The sequence below is a fragment of the Protopterus annectens genome, chromosome 13.part0 (assembly GCF_019279795.1).
Source record: "Protopterus annectens isolate FY-2018-M chromosome 13.part0, PAN1.0, whole genome shotgun sequence".
Classification (NCBI taxonomy): domain Eukaryota; kingdom Metazoa; phylum Chordata; order Ceratodontiformes; family Protopteridae; genus Protopterus; species Protopterus annectens.
In genome coordinates this window covers 243,901,526-243,924,183 of record NC_056747.1, presented here as the reverse complement: position 1 = coordinate 243,924,183, position 22,658 = coordinate 243,901,526, and positions in this window count along the sequence as shown.

Below are 22,658 nucleotides of genomic sequence, written 5' to 3'. Positions count from 1 at the left end.
TACTTATAAGTTGGATGAAAGCCACTCTGCTGGACCTGAGGTTGCACATTTGAAATATCATGGTAAAATGGAAAAAGTGAATACACAAAACATCTGTCAAATTCTCTCAGCACTATAACAAAAATAATGTAATAGTTTTATATAGGACTATTTAAATGATGAAAGAAATGCAGTGCTACAGAAAAAGGGGTAATTATTTTACAAGACAAAATCACACTAAGTAATGAACTGGAACAGAAACAAGGTTGCTATTGTTTTACATGGAAAAAAAACCCACTGCTGCCTGAAATGGGGCATTTCAAGTCATAGCAGTATGAACTACTTTCAAAGCAATTGCTGGAGCTATGCTCCATATGACATTAGAGATCTAACTTAATGAGTGCACTCAAAGAAATTGGCTACATGCAGGAGAACACAGCAACAAGTGCAGACATGAATATTAACATCTTAGTTAAACTTAAGCCAGAGCAAATAAGGTTTCTCCCCAGGATGATTGTATTTTGGATGCTACTCACAAATGTAAGTTTAAAGTTACAGAGGACAGAGGACAAACTAAACAAATCATTTACAGAAATACCTCTTGTGGATGTGTAGGCATTTGAGAAATAATTTCAAATACCACATCGATCAGTAAAAAATCCAGGAGAATCTACTTTTTTTCTGAACTGCCTTCAAATCTGCAGCACGCTACAGTCCCACAAGAAGTCCACAATTAAATCATAAGATTGAGAAACATCTCCTCCACTGCCTAGGAAAAGAAAGAGATCTTAAAAATAAACATGAAAAATAATGCTAATTTTAACGATAAAAGTCAAGAGCATGTAGGTAAAGAGATAAAACACACAAATGTGCAGGAATGAGCGTACGTGTAGTCTAGGCTGCCTGACGTTTGCAAGCTTCTGTTGTAACGTATGACCATCATGCACACAAACAACGAGAGAACAATTCCAAAGCCTCAGTCTAGCAATACAACCTGTAAAAACAAGACAAACAGGGCCCACCCTCCGGTGATGTTTAGGTCCAAGCAGAAACACTTTAACACCTTATCACTAGATTTATATTAAAACTTCATGTTTGACTAAAAAAACATAATGACATATATAAACATGACATTTCATACCTTTTCAGCCTGAGTGAATGATTCTAACACCAACCTTCCTCTACAGCTCCAACTTCCGATTTGCTTATCAACTGCTGGTGATAGTAAAACTTTGCTTTTTACATGGTTCAATGATTGTGGTTACTATACAAACGAACCACAATGAATGATCGTTCTAATAAGTAACGTTTTACGATATGGAGCAGTTGAAAAGCAGAACTCAGTGGCATCCCCCTCAGCTTCTTAGAACAAAAAATCTAAACAAAGCGTAAAATAATGGGGGAAGAAAAGAGCAAAAATAGGGACAGATTTTAAATAGTGCTCTTATAAAACTTAGAAAGTTGCCTAAAAATTACCAGACTCCTGTTAAGTTGCTTTTTCGGTATGATGCAAAAATCAACAACAAAGATGCCTGCCATTACATAATGGCTCGTGGCTTCAAAAAAACTGCAGAAGGCAAGCATAAAGAATGAGACTGTTCCCCCATTCCGAAGTCCAAAAATGACTTCTTACAAAAGCAAATATACACCCAAGTCCATTTAGTGGGTGTTCCACCGGCAAGCATTTCTGTGCGAACAGTGCATAATAAATAGAGGGCAGCTGTTGTGGATATAATTGTCAACTATGTAAATTGCCATACACTAAAGTTTTCAAATATTTTTTTTTTACTTACTGATTTGCCCATGGCTGAACACAATGCTGCTAATTAAAAAAAAGATAAAAACAGCCGATTTAAGGCTTAAGCAGAAGAAACACTTCATTAGAACAAATAGCCATCACAGGCTGAAGTAATTTTAGATGAAAGTAATCGATATTTGTTTAAATGAAGTGTTTCATTTGTGTTTGCAATATACAAGGATCAGTCCAGTTTCTGGGGTTTGAAATTCAGGAGTCCTGGCCTCCACGCCATTCAAAGAAAAAATATTACAAGTTGAACCCCCCCACTTCCCTTAAAATTATGAATTAACTTGATCGATTTTATAATTCAATAACTGACCGTTTCTACTTTCACATATTCTCTACGTATGAGTTTAATAAAAACTTGGGTCCATGTTTATGTGCATAAATATATTATTTTTTTCCAGTGCAACTTTAAAGATGATCTAGAACATGATCAATCAAAAAAACAGGCCCTTGTATGATTTTACTAAAGGGGGTCATTTGAGGCTGAGCAATGGGAACAGCAGCAGACCGACATCATAGATCAAATGGTCTCGGAAATAAATAGCACCAAACCTTTGGAGACTAGGGATTCAACCAAACCCTTACAAAAAACATAATACAAACATAGAACTGGCTTGGGCAATGTTTAAAGAAAAGTATCTAAAAGTATTTAAAGAAAAATAAAGGGGAGGAGACACTTAGAACAGAAAGCCATGACAGAAAACAGCACAGAAAAAAGGTGAGGTGTTACGCAAGTGGTGGCTTTGATTGCAAGAATCCGATTGGCTGCCACCACTTGCTTTATCAACTACTTTGTAAGCAAATTTTATACAAAAAATTTAATGCGACCTTAATGTAAAAACACACTGAATCATAACTACATAAGATAAATTACAAGTTCAGTTATGATTTCAACGTGTTTTACATTAAGCCCAACTACAAATCAGCACTACAGTTTCTTGCGCTTGTGGAAGGCACTCGGGGGGGGGGGGTAACAGCTTGCAATTAGTATCTTCTCATGCATGGCATGCTCGGTGTTAAGCACAGAGGTGCCATGAGAAAGTACTCGGGGTTAATGAGTTAATAGCACGCGGGTTAAAACCCGCACAGATAGTACACTCTGTAGTCAAGTAGGCAGCACCCAAGCACATCACACAGAGTGTGGCCATCTGCAGGAGACAATTTATGGCCACACAGTGCACGTTTTAAATACAGGCTTTGGATCAGCCATGACTAAACAAGAAAACACACTAAAGAGGGAAAAAAGGTGAAGAAAATAACCTATTTCCCAGTCACACAACCACTCACCACACACTCAAGACACACAGAACACTGAGGGGTGAGGGAAGCAATAAAGACTAACAAACTGACACTAAACTACTTAGAAAACTTTCTAACACACGACGTGGAGGAGGAGAGGGAACCTACACTAAACACCTAGATAGAAAATATTTGCAAAAAGTTGCTAAAAATACAAAAACCCACTAACTCGGAGCTCAGGAGATCACGATGCTCAGGCAAGCCATGGCAAACGAGATCTGGGGGTTGGAAGGTAGTGGAGGTGTATTATGGGTAAGGGGAGGTGCATGGAGCTCCGAGCAGATGCTGGTGAAACTGCCGGCCTGGATCCAATATGGATCCAGTATCCCACAGGTTGAAGACCAAATGAAGTTAACTACTTCAGATCCCTCTTTCACCGGATTATCTTTTAAACCTGTGCTACTATTCTCTGATGTCTTTCTGAAAGAAGGGAAGCTACTGTTGTTTGAGTATTCAGAAAGTACAGTTGTGTACACTTACCACAAATGTAGATGTTCGAGTGTATTCACTGTTGCAGTCATCACACTTGGGTTATCTGTCTGCAGGTAGCCCTCAGTTGGCCCGAATACCAGAGTCTTGGTATTTCTGTTTCGGATGCTGTTGCTTCCATGATGTCAGGTCGTCAGGGGTATAAAACATGCAGCGGACGCCATTACATCAGTTTTTCTTGCCCCAAATGTCAGACGGCCCCAAAATAGGGAGCTAGTATATGGTGGGGAACACCACCAGTAAAAAGTAAATACCAATGCCATTAGGAATGGCTATACAGAAGAGAGACAGAAAGATAGAGCAAACAAGAGGGCTAGAGGGAGGGAAACCAGGACTACAACAGTGAATACAATCAAACATCTACATTTATGGTAAGAGTACACAAAGTACAGTTCTGTACACTTACCATAAATGTTGATAATCGAGTGTATTCACTGTTGCAGTCATTACATTTGGGTTATCTGCTTGCAGGTAGCCATCAGTTGGCCTGATTATCAAAGTTTTGGGTCCTGTGTTGGCTGCTGTCTCATCTTCCATGACGTCAGGTAGTCAGGGGTATAAAGCATGCAGCTGATGCCATTACATCAGTTTTTCTTGCCCCAGATGTCAGGTGCCCCCATAATGAGAAGCAAATATATACAAGGTTACACCTCCAACAAAAAGCAAATACACCAGAAAGCTTAAGTATAGTAAACAAGAAGAGAGGTATAGCAAATAGAAGTCAGGGGGCTGGAGGGAGGATAATCAGGACTGCAACAGTGAATACACTCGAACATCTACATTTATGGTAAGTGTACACAAGTATACTATGTTCTTTGTGTTTCACTGTTGCAGTCATTACATTTGGGTAGATTCCCAAAGCTAAGGAAGGGAGGAGGCAATCATTGAGCATTAGGACCAGCTATTAGGCCCTTCAAGACTGCAGTCTTAGAAAAAATTGGCAAGTATGTACAGAACTCCAGGTAGCAACTTCTAGGATGTCCCTAACAGGAACACCTCTGAGAAAGGCTATAGAAGTAGATGCAGCCCTGGTGGAATAGGGTCTTATCCCATGGGGTAGGTTTTCCATGGCACTTATAGCAAAAATGGATGCAATGGCCTATCCACTTAGAAATGGTTTGCTTTGAAATGGCCTTCCCCTCTGCCCCTGCAGCAAAGGCAACTAGCAGCTGTTCAGATTTCCTGAGAGGCTTGGTCCTGTCCAAGTAAAATCTAAGTTGTCTGTGCATGTCCAAGGAGTGCAGTATTCATTCCCCTTTGTTCTGTGGATTAGAAAAGAAGGTTGGCAAATGAATGGACTGATTAATGGCCACACTGGATACCACCTTGGGCATAAAGGAAGTATTGGTCCTGAGGGACACCCTGTCCACATGAAAGATGATGAAAGGCCCCACTGCCATGAGGGTCTGTAATTCAGACACCCTTCTTGCTGAAGTGATGGCTAGAAGGAAGGCTGTTTTCCAAGAAAGGAATTTCAACTCTGCAGTTGCAGCTGGCTCAAAAGGAGGTAGAGTGAGCTTTTCCAATGAAAAATTAAGGTCCCAGGCCAGAGTAGGATCTCTCCTGGGTGGTCTTAAATTTTTGGCCCCTCTGAGGAACTGTTTCAGTACGGGGTGAGAGAAGAGGGGTGGCTCAGTATTATATTGTGCTGAAATGGCTGAGGCATGAATTTTAATGGAAGAGAAGGAAAGGCCCTTGTGAAGCATCTCTGTTAAGTATTGAAGAATATGCGGTAAACTGGGCACTGTTGTGCCCATCCCCTGAGTCTGGTTCCAGGAACAGAATCTTTTTTACTTTTCAGCATATGATTTTCTAGTACTAGGCCTCCTTGCCTCCAGGATACCATCCAGCACTTGCTTACTGAGGGATAGTATAGGAGAACTCAGGTAATTAGTCAGGCTGCCAGGTTCAGGGTTTGAAGTTGGGGGTGCAGAATCTGGGACAGTAGGGAAGGAGTCTGAGGCAGGTGCCATGGTTCCAGTAGTGAAATACTGTGCAAGAGGGGGTACCAGTGTTGGCATGGCCAGTCAGGTGTAATGAGTATTGTCCTTGGTTTGTCCTGTTTGATCTTTAGTAAAACCTTTGAGAGAAGAGGCAGAGGGGGAAAGGCATAAACTGAGAGGCTTTCCCAGGTAAATGACAGGGCATCCACTTTCCAAGCTTGTCTGTGGGGAGTCCTTGTGCAGAATTTGTCCAATTGGTAGATCTGAGGGGAGGCAAACAGGTCTATCTCTGGGCTCCCCCATTTGTTTCTCAGAATGTTGAATTTTTTGGCTCCAGTTTCCACTCATGTGGGTCCATGAGATTTCTGCTTAGGTCGTCTGCCAGTGTATTTAGCTTGCCTGGCAGGAATTGAGCTTGTAGGTGCAACTTGGTAGCTCAAGGCTGTGTTTCACAGAGCCATGGCTAGTCTGCGGATTTGGTATGAATGGGTTCCCCCCGCTTGTTTATGTACCACACAACAGTGGTGTTGTCCGTCTTTAGCAATAATTGTCCTGGAAGAATGCGGTCCTTGAAGGCAGTCAGAGAATTCTGTACAGCTAGCATTTCTTTTTGGTTGATATGCAGGTGCATTTGACTTGAGTTCCATTTGCCCTGAATGCACTGCCCTGCCAAGTGAGCCCCCCCATGCATAGTTTGATGCGTCTGTTGTTAGGGTTTGGGCGGCAGGGGGTAGAGTGAATGGCAGTCCCTTGTTGTGGTGGCAGGCCTCTGCCCACCAAAAGAACTCTGTCTTTATACAAGGAATGATGGGAATCATTGATTCCAGGTCCTGAGAATGTTGACACCATAGGCTTTTTAGATACCATTGTAGTTTCCTCATATGCAGTCTTGCATATGAAATTAGTGGAATGCAAGAGGCCATGAACCCCAGGGCTTGCAGTATTTTCCTTGCAGATAGCTGGGTCTTTGTGGCCAGTAGTTTAAAGTAGGCTGTCAAATAAACTTGCTTCTCTGGTGTGAGGTAAGCCATCTGGGAAGTTGTATTCAAGCTTGCTCCCAGGAATACAATTTGTTGGCAGGGTACTAGGTGTGACTTCTTTTCATTTATAGTGTACCCCAGTGAGGTTAGCAGTTTCTTTACAAATGCCAGATGATTTAATAGTATGTCCTGGTTTCTGCCTGAATTAGACAATCGTCCAGGTATGGGTATATTTGAATATTTCTTTGCCTGTAAAATGCAATGTCTGCAGCTAGGCACTTTGTGAAAATCCTGGGCACAGTAGATAAGCCAAAGGGCAGTGAAGAGAACTGATATTACATGTAGCCTGCTCTGAAGCATAGGTATTTTCTGCAAGATTCCCTTATTGGGATGTGCAGGTAAGCTTCCTTTAAATCAAATGTTGCCAACCATGCATTTTTGCCTAGCATGGGAAGCAGCTGATGAAGAGTTAGCGTTTTTAATTTTGGGATTACCAAAAAAGGTGTTTAGGATAGACAGGTCCAGGATAGGACACCAGGAATTGTCTTTTCTGGGTACCAGGAAAAGTCTTGAGTAAAAACCTTGTCCCCATTTCTCTTCTGGGACAGGTTGAATAGCCCTGATACTTAGAAGAGAGAGAACCTGCTGTTGAGCCTCTGCACACTGATTTGGGGGTGGATCTGGCTAACCATTTGGGGTTGGTAAGGAGTGGAAGTGGAATCTGTATCCTTGGGAAACTACATTTAAAACCCATTTGTCATGGGTAATGAGTTCCCAGTTTTTTGCATGCAGGGTGATCTTTCCCCTAAAGGAACAGTCAGTTGGGCAGGGCTTGGAAGGTTTAAGGTTAAGTCATTGTGACAGTTTACTATAGGGGGGTGTCTTACTACTTCCAGCTTTGGAAGTGGGAGCCCCCCACTGCTTAAGCCTGTGAGTACCTTGAGACTGATGCCTGGGTGGTCTGCTGGACCTGGGTTTGGACTGAGAAGGCCTGGAAGAGATAGGAAAGGACCAGTTCTTAGAAGGCCAGTGCCTACTAAATCTAGGAGGCTGTACTTGCAGGAAATCTTTAAGTTTGCATAGATTTAGCTTTTTCCTCCATCTTTTTAAGTACTTCTTCTGCTTTGTTGCCAAACAGGCGGTCTTGGTTTAAGGGTGCATCCAGTAATTTAGCCTTAACATGATCTGGCAAAGTTTGCTCTTTAAGCCAAGCATGCCTTCTAAGTACAGACCCAGTGACAGCAGCCCTGCAAGATGTCTCTAAAGAATCAAAACCACATTGCAAAGTATGTTTACCAACTTGTTCAGCAGAATACATTAAATCCTGTAATTCTTTATTTTCAGCACAGACAGGAATCAACATCATTTTCTGTTTAAGTAATCCAATAATGTGCTGCTGATACTTTAACATATGAAACTGGCAGTTTAAGGCCCTAATAGCCTAAGTAGCAGAAGTGTATACCTTCTTACCCCATCTGTCCAGAGCCCTGGAATCTCTATCAGAGGCGGAAGGGTTTTTGGCAGTAGTAGCCTTAATGTCTTTGGGTCCCAGTGAAATGGTCTCTGGATCCACAGTAGGATTCTTAAAGAGGAACTTGTGAGAGTCAGGTACTCTAATACCTGTCAGGTTTCCTAGGAGCTGGAGGTAAAGTGTCTGGGCCAGGCTAGATTCCAAGAAGGCATCATCTACAGTGTCCGGTACAGGAGGGATAGCTAAAGGTCTGTGTTGAGGTAGGCATAAGAATTCCCTAAGCCTCTTTTTGGAGTCAGAGTAATCATGGCTTTCCCAGTGGAAATGCTTCCTAAGAGTATGCAAAGTTTCACCAAAAGAGAAATCTTCTGGAGGGGAAGCAGAGGGAATGGAGTCCTCTGCATCAGAATCCTCATAGGTAGATAAGGGCAAATCCTGGTCATCAGAAGAAACAGAAATTTCAGAATCCTGATCAGAAGAATGAGAAGGAAAATCAGTTCTAGGTCTCAGAGGGAGAAGGGTGGCTTCCCCTGATTAGAGTAATAAGGTTTTCAGCCATTCTTATAATTTGTTTTTTAGGCATAGGAGCCTGACCATGCGGTCTGGGCATCAGTTTTCTAGACGTGGCTCGAATTTTAGGCCTTGAAGAAGAAGATGGCGTCGGTTTGATATGCAAGTCAGTAGGCCTGAATACACCCTCAGAAGCCGGTGCCTGCACAGCGGCTCCGGACCCATCCAAGGTAGACATATCCACAGGTTCCATAGTCGAAGAAGCATCTCGCAGCATACTGGACTCCAAATGGGTCTCAGTAGAGGCCTGCGAATCTGAAGTAGCGGGTATCAGGGGCTGCAAAAGCACCTCACTGAGTACTGGCGAGCTGGAGACTAGCTTAACGGAAGCGTCGTCGGTAGCTTTGGACCTATGCAGTCTGTCTCTGTCTTTATCTTTACATTTTTTCGGAATGTCATTAGTCTGATGGCTTACCAAAGCCATTTCTGGATAATTGAACAGAGAACCAAAATAGTTAGAAGCGAAAATGAACAGACGACAAATAGTTTGAGGATTGAATAAGGCACAAAACTGACAGCGAGGGACGTCGTGGTCTGGGCCTAGGCAAGGAATGTAGTACGAATGAAAATCTTTGAGGTATTTGCTTTCCACAAGTAATACAATTGTTAATGTTTACTGACATCGGTTTAGAACAAGAAAAAGGATCCCCAATGGGTACTTAGCATTTTTGAAGACTTCGGATCTGAAACTCGAAAATGAAAATTTCAGGAGTCAGCCGACCGGCACTAGCGAACTGCTTCTGCTTTGGGCACTGCACGGCAAGAAAGACTGATGTAATGGCATCGGCTGCATGCTTTATACCCCTGACTACCTGACATCATGGAAGATGAAACAGCAACCAACGCAGGACCCAAGACTTTGATAATCAAGCCAACTGAGGGTGACCTGCAAGCAGATAACCCAAATGTAATGACTGCAACAGTGAAACACGAAGGACATCTGTACTATGTTCTTTGTGTTTCACTGTTGCAGTCATCACACTTGGGTTGATTCCCAAAGCTGGGGAAGGATGGAGGCAGTCAAGAAGCGCTTGGACTGGCTAGTAGACCTTGTAAGACTGCTGTAGCAAATACAGCTTGGGATTTAGAAAAGATAGGTAAGTGATAATGCTTGGTGAAGGTGTGAACAGAACTCCAGGTTGCAGCTTCCAGAATATCCCTGGTAAGGTCTCCCCTGAGAAATGCTGTAGAGGTGGAAGTAGCCCTAGTGGAATGTGGTCTGATCCCCTGTGGGGTAGGTTTACCATGGTGCTTCTAGCAGAAATGGATGCAGTGTTCTATCCATTTGGAAATGGTTTGTTTTGAAATGGCCTTACCCTCTGCCCCTGTAGTAAAGCTGACTAGCAGCTGGTCAGATTTTCTGAAAGGCTTAGTCCTGTCAAGGTAGAACTCGAGCTGTCTGTGCACGTCCAAGGAGTGCAGGATCCTTTCCCTTTTATTCTGAGGGTTAGGGAAGAAGGTTGGAAAATGGCTGGATTGGTTTAGAGCTACACTGGACACCATCTTAGGCATAAAGGATGGGTTAGTCCTGAGGGAAACCCTGTCAGCATGGAAAACAATGAAAGGTTCCACAGCCATTAGTGCCTGTAACTCAGATACTCTTCTTGCTGAAGTTATGGCTAAAAACAAGGCTGTTTTCCAAGAGAGGAATTTTAACTCTGCTGAGGCAGCAGGTTCAAAAGGAGGAAGTGTGAGCTTTTCCAGTACAAAGTTAAGGTCCCAGGCAGGGGTGGGTGCTCTCCTAGGGGGCCTTCAGTTGTTAGCCCCTCTCAGAAACTCCTTGATGAGATGGTGAGAAAATAGAGGAGGCTAAGTATTATAATGAGCTGAGATGGCAGAGGCATGAATCTTAATGGAGGAGAAGGACAGGCCTCCTTGGAGTAGCTCTGCTAGGTAATCCAGGATTAGAGGCAAGGAGGGCACTGCTGTGTCCTTCTCTTGAGACTAATTCCAAGAACAATATATTTTCCACTTTTCAGAATAGGATTTCCTAGTACTAGGCCTTCTGGCTTCAAGAATGACATACATCACCTGTTTGCTGAGGGCTGCTGGTTGGGTATTCAAGGGATAAGCCAGGCTGCAAGGTTTAGGGTTTGCAACTGAGGATGCAAAATCTGTCCCTCCTGCTGAGACAGCAGGGTAGGAGTCTGGAGAAGGTGCCAGGGTGGCACTGTTGTCAGGCTGCGTACGAGTGGGTACCAGTGCTGGCGTGCCCAGTCTGGGGCAATAAGAATTGCCCCTGGCCTGTTCTGTTTTATCTGGAGAGAAGGGGCAGAGGGGGAAAGGCATATATTGAGAAGTTTTCCCATTGAAAGGCTAGGGCATTCACCTTTCAGGCCTTGCCGTGAGGGTTCCTGGTGCAGAATTTGTTCAACTGGTGGTTCTTGGGGGAGGCAAAGAGGTCCACCTCTGGTGTCCCCCACCTCTGGATCAGATGGTTGAAGGTGTTGGGCTCCAATTTCCACTCATGTGGGTTTAGGAGATTTCTGCTTAAGTCATCTGCCAGTGAATTTTGTTTGCCTGGCAGAAATTGACCTTGTAGATGCACTTGGTTGCTCAAGGCTGTGTTCCACTGGGCCATGACTAACCTGCAGAGTGGGTAAGAATGGGTTCCCCCCCTGCTTGTTTATGTACCACATCACTGTGGTGTTGTCTGTTTTTATAAGCAGTTGTCCTGAAAGGCTTAGGTATTTGAAGGCTGTCAGAGTTGTACAGCTAGCATCTCTTTTTGGATTGATGTGCAGGAGAATCTGGCTTGGGCTCCAGTGGTCCTGAATGCATTTTCCTGCCATGTCAGTCCCCCATGCATAGTCTGATGCATCTGCTGTCAGGGTTTGGGCAATGAGGGGTTGAGTGAAAAGCAGTCCCTTGTTGTGGTTGCATGCTTCTGCCCACCAAAGAAACTCTGCCTTAGATAAGGTATGATAGGAATGACTGTTTCCAGGTCATGAGAATGTTGGCACCAAAGACTTTTTAAGTACCACTGAAATTTCCTCACATGCAGTCTTGCATATGGAATTAGCAGAATACATGAGGCCATGAACCCTAGGGCTTGCAGTATTTTTGTTGCAGATAGCTGGGTTCTGGTGGCCATTTGTTTGAAGTAATTTGTCAGATAGACCTGTTTTTCTGAAGTGAGAAATGCCATCTGGGAAGTTGTGTCCAAGCTTGCTCCCAGGAATACAATCTTTTGACTGGGCACCAGTTGTGATTTCTTTTCATTTATGGTGTACCCCAATGAAGTGAAAAGGCTTTTTACAAATGCCAGGTGCTGAAGTAGCAATTCCGGACTGTCTGCCTGAATCAGGCAATCATCCAAGTATGGGAAAATCTGGATATTTCTCTGCCTGTAGTATGCAATGGCTGGAGCCAGGCACTTTGTGAATACTCTGGGCACAGTAGATAAGCCACAGGGAAGTGCAGAGAACTGACGGTACATAGACCCTGCCCTGAAACGTAGATATTTCCTGCATAACTCCCTTATGGGGATGTGCAGATAAGCTTCTTTTCAGTCTAGAGTGACTAACCAGGCATCCTTAGCTAGCATGGGGAGAAGCTGTTGCAGGGTAAACTTCTTGAATTTTGGGACCACCAGAAAGGTGTTGAGGATAGAAAGATCCAAGATTGGGCATCAGGAGCCCTCTTTTCTGGGCACCAGGAAAAGTCTGAAGTAGAAACCCTGACCGCATTGTTCCACTGGAACAGGTTGAATAGCTCTGATATTGAGCAGGGACAGTTCTTGCTTTTGATCCTCTGCCCACTGGTTTGGAGGAAGGTCTGGAAACCCGCTTGGGTTTGGCAGTGAATGGAAGTAGAATTTGTACCCCTGGGATGCAATGTTTAGGACCCATTGGTCCTGAGTGATGGACATCCATTTTTTTGCATGAAGGGCAAGTTTTCCTCCTAGGGGCACAAATATTTGAGCAGGGCTGGGAAGGATAATTGAGAAGTCATAGTGAACTTTTTCCATAAGGGTGCGGCTTCATGCTCCCTGTTTTTGTGGTGGGGGCACTCCATTGTTTAGATTTCTGCATACCCCTGAGACTGTAGTCTGGGTGGCCTGTTTCCTCTGGGTATGGTCTAGGAAGGCCTGTCAGGGGCTGGAAAGGACCAGTTTTTTGAAGGCCAATGCCTACTGAATCTAGGTGGTTGCACTTGTAAGAATTCTTTGACAGTTTGCATAGATTTAGCTTTTTCTTCCATTTTTTATGAACTTCTTCTGCTTTGGTGCCAAACAAATGGTCCTGATTTAAAGGAGCATCTAGTAATTTGGATTCAACATGATCTGGCAAGGATTGTTCCCTCAGTCAAGTGTGCCTTCTCAGTACAGACCCAGTGACTGCAGCCCTGCAAGATGCTTCTAAGGCATCAAAGCCACACTGCAAAGTATGCTTACTTGGTTTGAAGACTGCATTAGCTCTTGTAAATCTTTATTTTCTGCACAGTCCGACAATACCATCATTTTTTTGTTTAATTAGTTCCATAATATGTTGCTGGTACTTCAACATGTGAAACTGGCAATTCAATACCCTGATGGCAAGAGTTGCCTTCTTACTCCATCTGTTTAAAGCTCTGGAATCCCTGTCCAAAGGGGTAGGATTTTTGGCTGTAGTAGCCTTATTTACCTTTAGGTCCCTGGGAAATGGTCTCTGGATCAGCAGTGGGATTCTTGAAGAGAATTTGTGGGAATCAGGTACTCTGTAGTACCTGTCAGGTTTCCTAAGGGCTGGGGATAATGTATCTGGAGTTAGACTGGTTTCCATAAAAACATCAACAACATCCAGGACAGGGGGGTACAGTCAGAGGCCTGTGCTTAGGCAACTCTAAAAATTCTCAGAGTCTCTTTTTGGACTGCGGTAGTCTTGGCATTCCCAGTGGAAATGCCTTTTAAAGTATGCAAGGTTTAACAAAAAGAAAAATCCTCTGGATGGGGAGGCAGAGGGAATGGATTCCTCTGCATCTGAATCCTCATAGGTTGATAAGGCCACATCCCGGTAATCAGAAGGGTCAGAGTCATCAGACTCCTGGTCTGTAGAATGAGAATGCAACTCAATTCTTTGTCTCTTAGCAGGGGAAGGCTGGCTTCCCCTAATTAGGGTAATAAGGTCTTCAGCCATTCTAAGCATTTGTTTTTGTGGCATGGGAGCTTGAGCATGTGCTTTGGTCGTCGGTTTTCTAGGTGTAGTGCATACTCTGGGCCTGAGAAACTCAGTAGTTTTAGCTAAAAACAAAGTTGTCGGCTTAATGTGAACATTGGTAGGTTGGAATACACCCTCAGAAGCCAGTGCCTGCACAGCGGCTCCGGACCCATCCAATGTAGAGACATCCACAGGTTCCATAGTCAAAGAAGCATCTCGTGGCATACCGGACTCCGAATGGGTATTAGCAGAGGCCTGCAAATCTGTAGAAGTAGGCATCAGGGGCTGCAAAGGCACCTGAGTACAGGCGGACAGGCGACTAGCTTACCGGAAGCGTCGTCGGCAGTTTTGGACCTACGCGGTTTGTCTCTTCTCTTTATCTTTACATTTTTTCAAAAGATCGGTAGTCGGATGGCTTATCAAAGCCATTTTAGAATACAGAGATTGAGAGCGAAAGAATTTAGAGATAAAGATAGCCCAAAGACAAATGGTTTGGGCATTAAACAAGGCACAAAACCAACAGCGAGGGACGTCGTGGTCTGGGCCTAAACAGGTGACGCAGTAAGAATGCAAATCTCTGCGAGGTATTTGCTTTCCACAGGCAAGGCAATTGTTAACTTTTTCTGACATCGGTTAGAGCAAGAAAAAAGGGTCCCCAATGGGGTACTTAGCTTTAGAAGACTTCAGGTTTGAAACTCAAAAATCAAAAATTTCAGGTAGCGGCCGACCGGCACTTAGAAACTGCTTCTGCTTCAGGCTCCTTCTCGGCAAGAAAGACTGATGTAATAGCGTTGGCTGCATGTTTTATACCCCTGACGACCTGACATCATGAAAGAAGCAACAGCATCCAACACAGAAATACTAAAACTCTGGTATTCGGGTCGACTGAGGGCTACCTGCAGGCAGATAACCCAAATGTGATGACTGCAACAGTGAAACAAGAACATCTGCTCCTATAAATTCAAAATTTTGTGTTGGGGTTAAATGTGACTTCTAGATTTACTGTAATCCCCAGGTGGAAGCAGATGTTGAGGGTGTAATCTCTGGCTACCATTGATGCTTCATCAAAGTGGTTATGAGCCAGTTGTCAATGTACCAAAATGCACTGAATCCTTGCAGTCTCAAGTGAGCTGCTACTACTGCCATGCATTTTGTGAACACCTTGGGTGCTGTTCTGTGCTGTGGTGAGACCAAAAGGCAGCACTCTGGATTGGTATTGACTGGCTCCTAGCTGGAAGCGGAGGAAATTTCTACAGCATTTGTCCATCTTTATACGGTAATATGCATCCTGAAGGTCTATTAAGCACATCCAGTCATCTTTTTTCAGAAAGGGGAGAATAGATTGTGCCATGACCATCTAGGACTTATCCAAACAGATTTGTTCAGCACACTGAGATCCAAAATTTGGTCTCCAGTCCCCTGCCTTTTTTGGCATTAAAAAGAATCTTGAGTAGGTTCATAGGTGTGTACTAGGCTAATGGCCCTGGAGCCTTTACAAGCCTAGCCCATAGGATTACCCTGGCATTGTGCCACCCGACCTTAGTTCCCAGTGCCACTGTTGAGTAGAGCCACTGGAGTGATCCCTGGGGTGAGATTTCTATTTTTCATCTACTCATCAAGATTTCTCTTGAAGAGGGCCAGTGAGGTGCTCTGCTTGACATGTATGGGAAGTCTATTCCATAGCATGGGCAATCTCTGGGTTATGAACCTGTCCCTCCAGCATGTTCTATTGATTGTGGTAATGAGGCTGGAGTGTGTGGTGTGGAGGGATTGGAATTTCTTTAGATGTAGCATTTCTAACAGAGCTGGGTCAGACATGGCTTTGTAAGTAAAGCAGAGATTGCCTCTAAGTAAGCGATATGAGATGGAGATCAGTTGGGACTTTTTTTTAGTCTGTCCATATTGGACAAGTGTTAAGTGTTTAAGTGCTAGGATCCTCTTTGTGAGGTACTTTTGCGGCCTCTCTAGTTGTTGCAGGTGTCTCGTGAGGTACATGCCAAATGGGGCAATGTACTCAATGATTGGCCTAATGAAGGAAGAGTAGCGGGAGACAATGACCTCTTTATTCCTGGATCCAAAACCCTTAGTAATGAGATGTGCCACACAGAAGGACTTTCTGATCTCAGTGGCAATGTGATGGTCCAAAGAGAGGTTGCTGTCAACCTATGTTCCCAGATATCTTAGAACGCCTTCTGTGTTCAGTGAATTACCATAGATGTGGTAATTCATGGGAACTGGGTTTTTCCCAAGGGGGATGACGACACATTTTTTGGCACTGGGCCATGATTTTGACACCAGTCGCTGGTCTCAGTGAGGCCTTTCTGTAGCATGTCAACATCAATTGGGGAGTTGATAATAGCTCCGAACTTGCACTCATCTGTGAAATTTGTCAGCCAGAGTCCCTTCGTGTTGGTCTGGACTTCAAAGAAGTAGATACCAAACAGGAGAGGACCCAGGACTCCACTCATGACTGGTCAGCAGTCTGACTTGGAGTCAGCTACTTTCACACTGTGGGTTCTGTAAGCCAGTTTGCAACCCACCTAGTGATATAGGGGTTGATGCCTAGCTTAGTTTTTCTACGATTCCTGAGTGGGGAATGGTATCAAAGGCTTTGGCCAGATCAAGGTAGGCTGTATGAACCACTTTGCCTTAATCCACAGCTCAAGTGACGGACTCAAAAAAGTCAAGCAAGTTGAGCAGGCATGATCTACCTTTCATAAAACCAAACTGTGTGGGATCCAGAGTTTGGAGATTTCCTTATATCCTTGTATATCCTTGTTTATTAGGTCCATAATGATGCATTTCATAGCTTTGCATATCAGACTCAGGCTAGTTGGGCAATAGTTCCCAGGGTCTGTAGTCACTCCTCCTTTGTGGAGAGGGAGGACTGTAGCAGTGCACCATTCAGTAAGGACAAAGTCTGAGGTGAGGCTGTGACTGAACAGGGCACACAGGTGAGGTGTCAGTTCACTCTGTAGTTCATGTAGAACACAGTCAGGGATATTGTCAGGTCCCATAGAAGCTACATTCTTGGCCTTGGAGAGTGCTGTTTTAACCTGTGCAGCAGTAATACTGGGTGTCTGGCAGTCTACTGGTATTGTAATTTGTCCTTGGGGGGGGAAGAGAGGGGTAAAGCTGGCACTAAGTCTGTCAGCCAGCATATTGGCAATATCTGTTGGCTCGGTATAGGAGGTACCATTGTGCAGTAGCTCAGTGCAAATCTGGGTACTGCCATTAATATTCTTTATATAACTATAGAAGGCTTTGTGGTTGTCTTTATTATCTGCTGCAATTCTGTTTTCATAGCTAGCTTTAGAGGATTTGATGAGGCTGATAAGAGAGTTTTTCCAGTCTTGGGACTTCACCTTATTCCGCATCAGTTTCCTGCTTCTAGAGTTTATTTATGGCAGAGGACCACCAGGTTGGCTTCGTTTTTTGGAGGATAGCGCCTTGGTTCAATTGAGTATGGTGTATGTGTTCGTACAGTGCATTGGTGTATGATTCAGCGGTCATGCAACTATTCTCCATTTGCATGGGTGCCTTGAAATTAGGCACCTCTGTTTTTAGGAGCCCAAAGTTAGCTTTGGAGAAGTTTTTCATGGTGGTTACCTTTGCACGGAGAGGGGTGGATTTTCAAGGGGATTAGTTTGTGGTTGGATCTAACCAGGGAGGAGTTGACTACTGGTGTAGAGCAATGGTTGCCCATGTTAGTAATGACCAGGTCAAGGATGTTCCTACCTCTAGTGGGGGTAAGAACGAGCTGGTCCAGGGCATTGGAATTAATGAATTCCAGGAAACTTTGGGCAAGTGTATTGGTACATGAGTAGTTTTCCCAATTAATGGAAGGGTAGTTGAAGTCGCCCAGTATGAGAGTGTTAAGTTGGACCCTAATATTCTCCAGGGTGCTTAGAAATGTGGAGGGTGAGTCTTGGGACATGGTTGGAGACCTATAGCAGGGTACAACCTTAATCGCTGTCTTATCCAATGTTAGCTGCACCTGAAGTATCTCAGATACATTATGTTGGGTTACTAGTCTGGAGGTGTGCGCATCCTTTATGAATATGGAAACAACACTTCCTTTGGAGCTTCGGTCCAAGTTCTGGGGACAAAAGGTAGCCTGGTAGTACAGGGGTGCTTTCTGCTGCCTTGTACCAGGTCTCTGTTACAGCACAAATGTTGATGTTCTCCATTTTAAGGAGTGCTTCAAACGAGTGCATTTTGAGATTTAGACTTCTAGCATTGAGCAGCATGACCCTCAGATTGCATTTGTTTGTAACTGTTACAGTGGTAATTTAGTCTTTGGAACATTGCCTAAAAAAGGCACTATAGGGGTGGCAAGAGCCTTGGCCAGTATCCAGAAGCCCAGAGGTGACAGATGCAGGCCATCTCTGGCAAAGCATCAAGGTCTGCCAATCATGTCATCCCAGGCAGACAGGTACTGGATCCCCTTAGAATGACACCAGAAACGTAGCTAATTGTTGAAATCAATAATTTTCTTCTTGTAGTGTGGTATCATTCTGGGTGATGGTAGGATGCTGCTCAGGGCTAGGGTCATACCCACCTGGGCTACATAATCCAAGAGCTCCTCCATGCTTCTTTTCATGTAGTCCAGGGAGGTAAATCTCAGGTCATTCACACCCACATGTACAATGACAGAGTCATATTTGTACGTGTTGTTGAGGGACCTGAGTGTGTGCATTATGTGGCGGATCCTGACACCTGACAGGCAGCTGTTACTTTCTCCTTATTCAACTTAGCGAGTGGGACATCAGTGTACCTCACTATTGAGTCACCTATGACTAGTGTGTTGGGCATGCTGTTTTGCCTTAGGGGCTTTGGTTGAGTGGCACACTGTTTAGGAGAGTTATGTGTCTCATGATTAGTGTTGTGTTGTGGTCAAGTGCACTTCTGCCTTGGAGGTCTCTGCTGTTTGGGTAGATTTTTATTGAGAGCCTCAGCAAAGGTGGGTGTGTGTGTTTTTTTTTTTTTATGTGAAGGCAGTGCTGGTGTGTGTTCTGGAGGACTATGTGTTCCATGTGGTGTGGTGCAAGTATTGACCTTCTCCTCTTGACCAGCTATTCCAGTCTTGGCTGGAGAGTGCGTGGCTTTCAGTTTGGATATATAAGTGCGTCTCTCGCAAGTGTGAGTGTTGGGAGATAAGAGGATAGGGTTGTCAGTGTACATGAGGCAGTTGCTACATTGCCTCAGGGTGCCCAATTTTACCAGGTTAATATGAGAAAGCACAGGGAAGTGTTCCGGATCCTTTCTGGTCTGGTGGGACTTCTTGGATGACTCTTTTTTTTCCAGCAGTTTTTGAATTTCTTGCACTGCTGAATCCCTCTGATTGGGTGGAACATTGGGGATTTTATTGAGTACAGGGGGAAGGTGAGAAAAGGGAATGATATAGAGTCTGGATATGATCTATTGCACCCAGGAATCTGTTATGTTTAGCCAGGTATTTAGGTGCAAGTACAAGCGTCCCCCAACTGTCTCCAGAGGAAGACAATCAGACCTCACTTCAGGAATGCTGAAAGGGTTTCCCTGAAAAAAGCAGTCCCTGTAGCCCTGATTTTGCAGACCACACCTGCCACAACGGCAGTCTCTTCAGTTTTCGTTCCCCCATCTGCCCCTAGGGGAACACCCTCCACGTGCATCTTGGAAAGACCCTTGGGATTTCTTGAACCACATTACCACCACCTCTCTGATTCCTAGAAAATGACCTTTGGGGGATGGAGAAATGTACACCCACAGCAGAAAGTGCATCCTTCTCACACCTGGATAAAGTCTCTCTTACTTTCAGTTCAAAGAAGGATGTTCCATCAAAAGGAGCATTGTTGAAGGTAGACTTGAATGGTTCCACAAAATCACACAGGCACATTCAGGTGTGTCCCTTATAGCTTTGCCTGTACTCAGTGCTCTGGATGTCCCTTCAGCTGTATGGGTGATCATCCTCATGAATTGGACACAGACTCCAGGGTGGCTAACTGGGAAGCCACTTTTCTCTTGGACTCCCACCCGCCAGGGTGTCTGATGACTCTTTAATCAGATCATGTTGGAGTCTAGTGAACTGTACAAAAAAATTCAAGGACCTAATGGAGAAAGTCGATGAAGCATAGACCCATTTCCCATATTTGTCCACAGCCCGAAACTCCCTGTTGTGCAGATGGACAGAGGAACTCTCCTCAGCAAGTTCCTTTTTAGTGGTGGCCGCTATGACCATAGCATCTACAGCTAACCCCTTGGCCAAGAACTGTTTATCTTCAGGGGTGGAAAGTAACTTATCTGGTCTTTTGGGGATGGGCTTGATGGTGTCTGGAGCCTTCCACATCTACTGTGAGTTCATCACCAGACAGTGTCACCCAAGAGGTAGATGGGTGGGTGCCAAAAGCCTGCAGGCAAACACATTCCTCAGAGAAAGGGTTTTGGGACTTCCAGCCACCTCTCTGTTAATGAGACATCTTCAGGAGTTGACCATGGGGATTTTGCAGAACCATTCAAGTCTTCCTTCGACAATGCTCTTTTGAAGGAACATCCTTGTTTGGCCCATTTTCATATACAATAATGGATATGGATAGCACATCATACTTACATAGATCAGGGGAAACACACATGCACATTAATTACAGACATTAGATATTACTGAGGAGACTATATACATGAGACAAGTTGGTCTTTACAATTCTATGATTCAGATCAGTGTGATTCTGCTTGATAGTTAAATAATTTTGTTTATTATAATGTACTTAGTATACATATCTTATAGTACAGGGTTGAGAAAGGAGGGGAATTACAGGAGACGGAAAGTATGAGATTGAAACTTATTAGTTTATTAGTAAAGTGTGGGGTATGGATATGGAAGAAGCAAAAGGGAGAAAGAAAAGTTAGGGGACTATATAGTGATGATAGTAGTGTAAGGTATAGGTAAAATGCAAGAAAAGAGAAGTTACGTACTTACCATAATGTTCCATGTGAATTGTTCATCTCACCTTCATTCTTACACATGGGTTCGGAGCCGATCCATCGGCTCAGAGTCAGCCGCTTTCACAAGCTCAAGGTTTTACAGTAGCTCGAGGCAAAGTCCCTATTCCCATAATGCTCTCTGTCTCACCCCAGATCTAGTTTGCTGATCCCAACATGTAAAAACATAATGACACATAAAAGCCACTCCAGCCGGAGTAAAACACCTAGAACAAGACCCACCAGGCCACAAGTCTTACTCATTCTTAGAGAAACTTGCAGGAGGAAGGCAGGTGGGAGTGTAAGAATGAAGGCGAGATGAACAACTCACATGGAACATTATGGTAAGTACATAACTTCTTTATGTGAAGTTGTTCAATCTCGCTGTTCATTCTTGCACATGGGTAGCGTCCCAAGCACCCTAATCCTGGGTGGCTCACAGGAGTATATTCTTGAGGACAGTGGAACCAAAGGAAGCCCTGTTCCTGGAGGCCCTATCTACTTTGTAATGCATGATGAAGGTATGCGGCTTAGACCAAGTGGCAACTGCCCATATAGTGTCCAAAGGCAGCCTAGCCGCATAAGCTGAGTAAGTAGAAATAGCCCTAGTGGAATGCGCTTTCACGCCATGTTCTAATGGTTGATTCACTGAGGAATATGTAAATTTTATGCAGTCAGTTAACCATTTGGAAAGAGTAACTTTGGATACTGGTAGCCCTTTCTTAGTGTCAGCATGAGAAACAGAGTTGTTCTGATTTTCTAAATTCCTTTGTTCTGTCCAAATAGAATCTTAACTGCCTGTGAACATCAAGCTTATGCAACATATACTCCAACTTGTTAGAATGGTTACTAAAGAAAGTTGGGAGTTCAATAGTTTGATTCAGGTTAGTCTTGGAACACACCTTTGGAAGGAAGGCTTAGTCCTCAGTGATACTCTGTTGGGATGAAACAACAAATATGGGGGTTTGATAGATAAGGCCTGAAGTTCAAACACTCAATGCGCTGAGGTAATGGCTACCAAGAAAAATTGTTTTCCACGAGAGAAATTTTAAATGGCAGGATGATACAGGCTTAAAATTCAGATTCCCGGGAGTAAAAGGTTGTCTAACAGGCAGTCTACCCTTTAAGAAGGCCCTACATAGTCTAGGAGACATTAGGTTAGAACCTTCAGATCCGAGGTGGAAATTCAAAATTGCAGCCAATTGAACTCTTATAGTGGCAGCTGCAGCAACTTCATGAAAAAGCTTAGTCAGGAATTCCAGAATGCTAGCAATTGGGGTGATGTAAGGATTAGTATTATGCTGGGAAGCCCAAAAAGCAAATCGCTTCCATTTCCTGGCGGACAACTTTCTAGTGGAAGCTTTATGAGAAGATACAAGAATATGCTGTACCTCCGATGAAAAATCGTGTGACCTGGCTAAGTTGGGAATTGGAGCAGCCAAGCTGTCAATTTGAGGGAATGAAGAGAGGGATGAAGAGGCCCTGACGAATGTGTCAGTAGATCTGGTACTGGGTCCAGAATCCAAGGTTCCCCCAGTTGGTGGAGTCGAAGGAAGGGAAACCAAATCTGCCGAGGCCAAAACGGGGCTACTAAAATTACAGTCCTCCCCCGGGCTTTGGCTTTCTGTAAGAATTTCGGAATCAGGGGAGTTGGTGGAAAGGCATATAGGAGTTCTGGGGGGGCCAATCATGTATGAGCGAGTTCACTGGGCTGTCCCCTGGTGGGGGATTCAGGGCAAAGTAGCTTCTGCATTTGGCATTTATAGGGGATGCAAACAGGTCGCAGCACGGCTGGTCCCATCTGTGGAAAATCATCTCTGCAACCTCGTCTTTGAGGGACCACTCGTGTGGCATCAGAATGGTTCTGCTCAGTTTATCCACGATCATGTTGATTTCCCCCAGATGTGCGTTGCTATCAGAAAGCACCCGATGGATACAGCCCACTGCCAAATTCTCAAAGCCTCTCAACATAAGGGGTAAGACTTGGTTCCCACTTGTTTGTTGATATACCAGACCACAGACATGTTG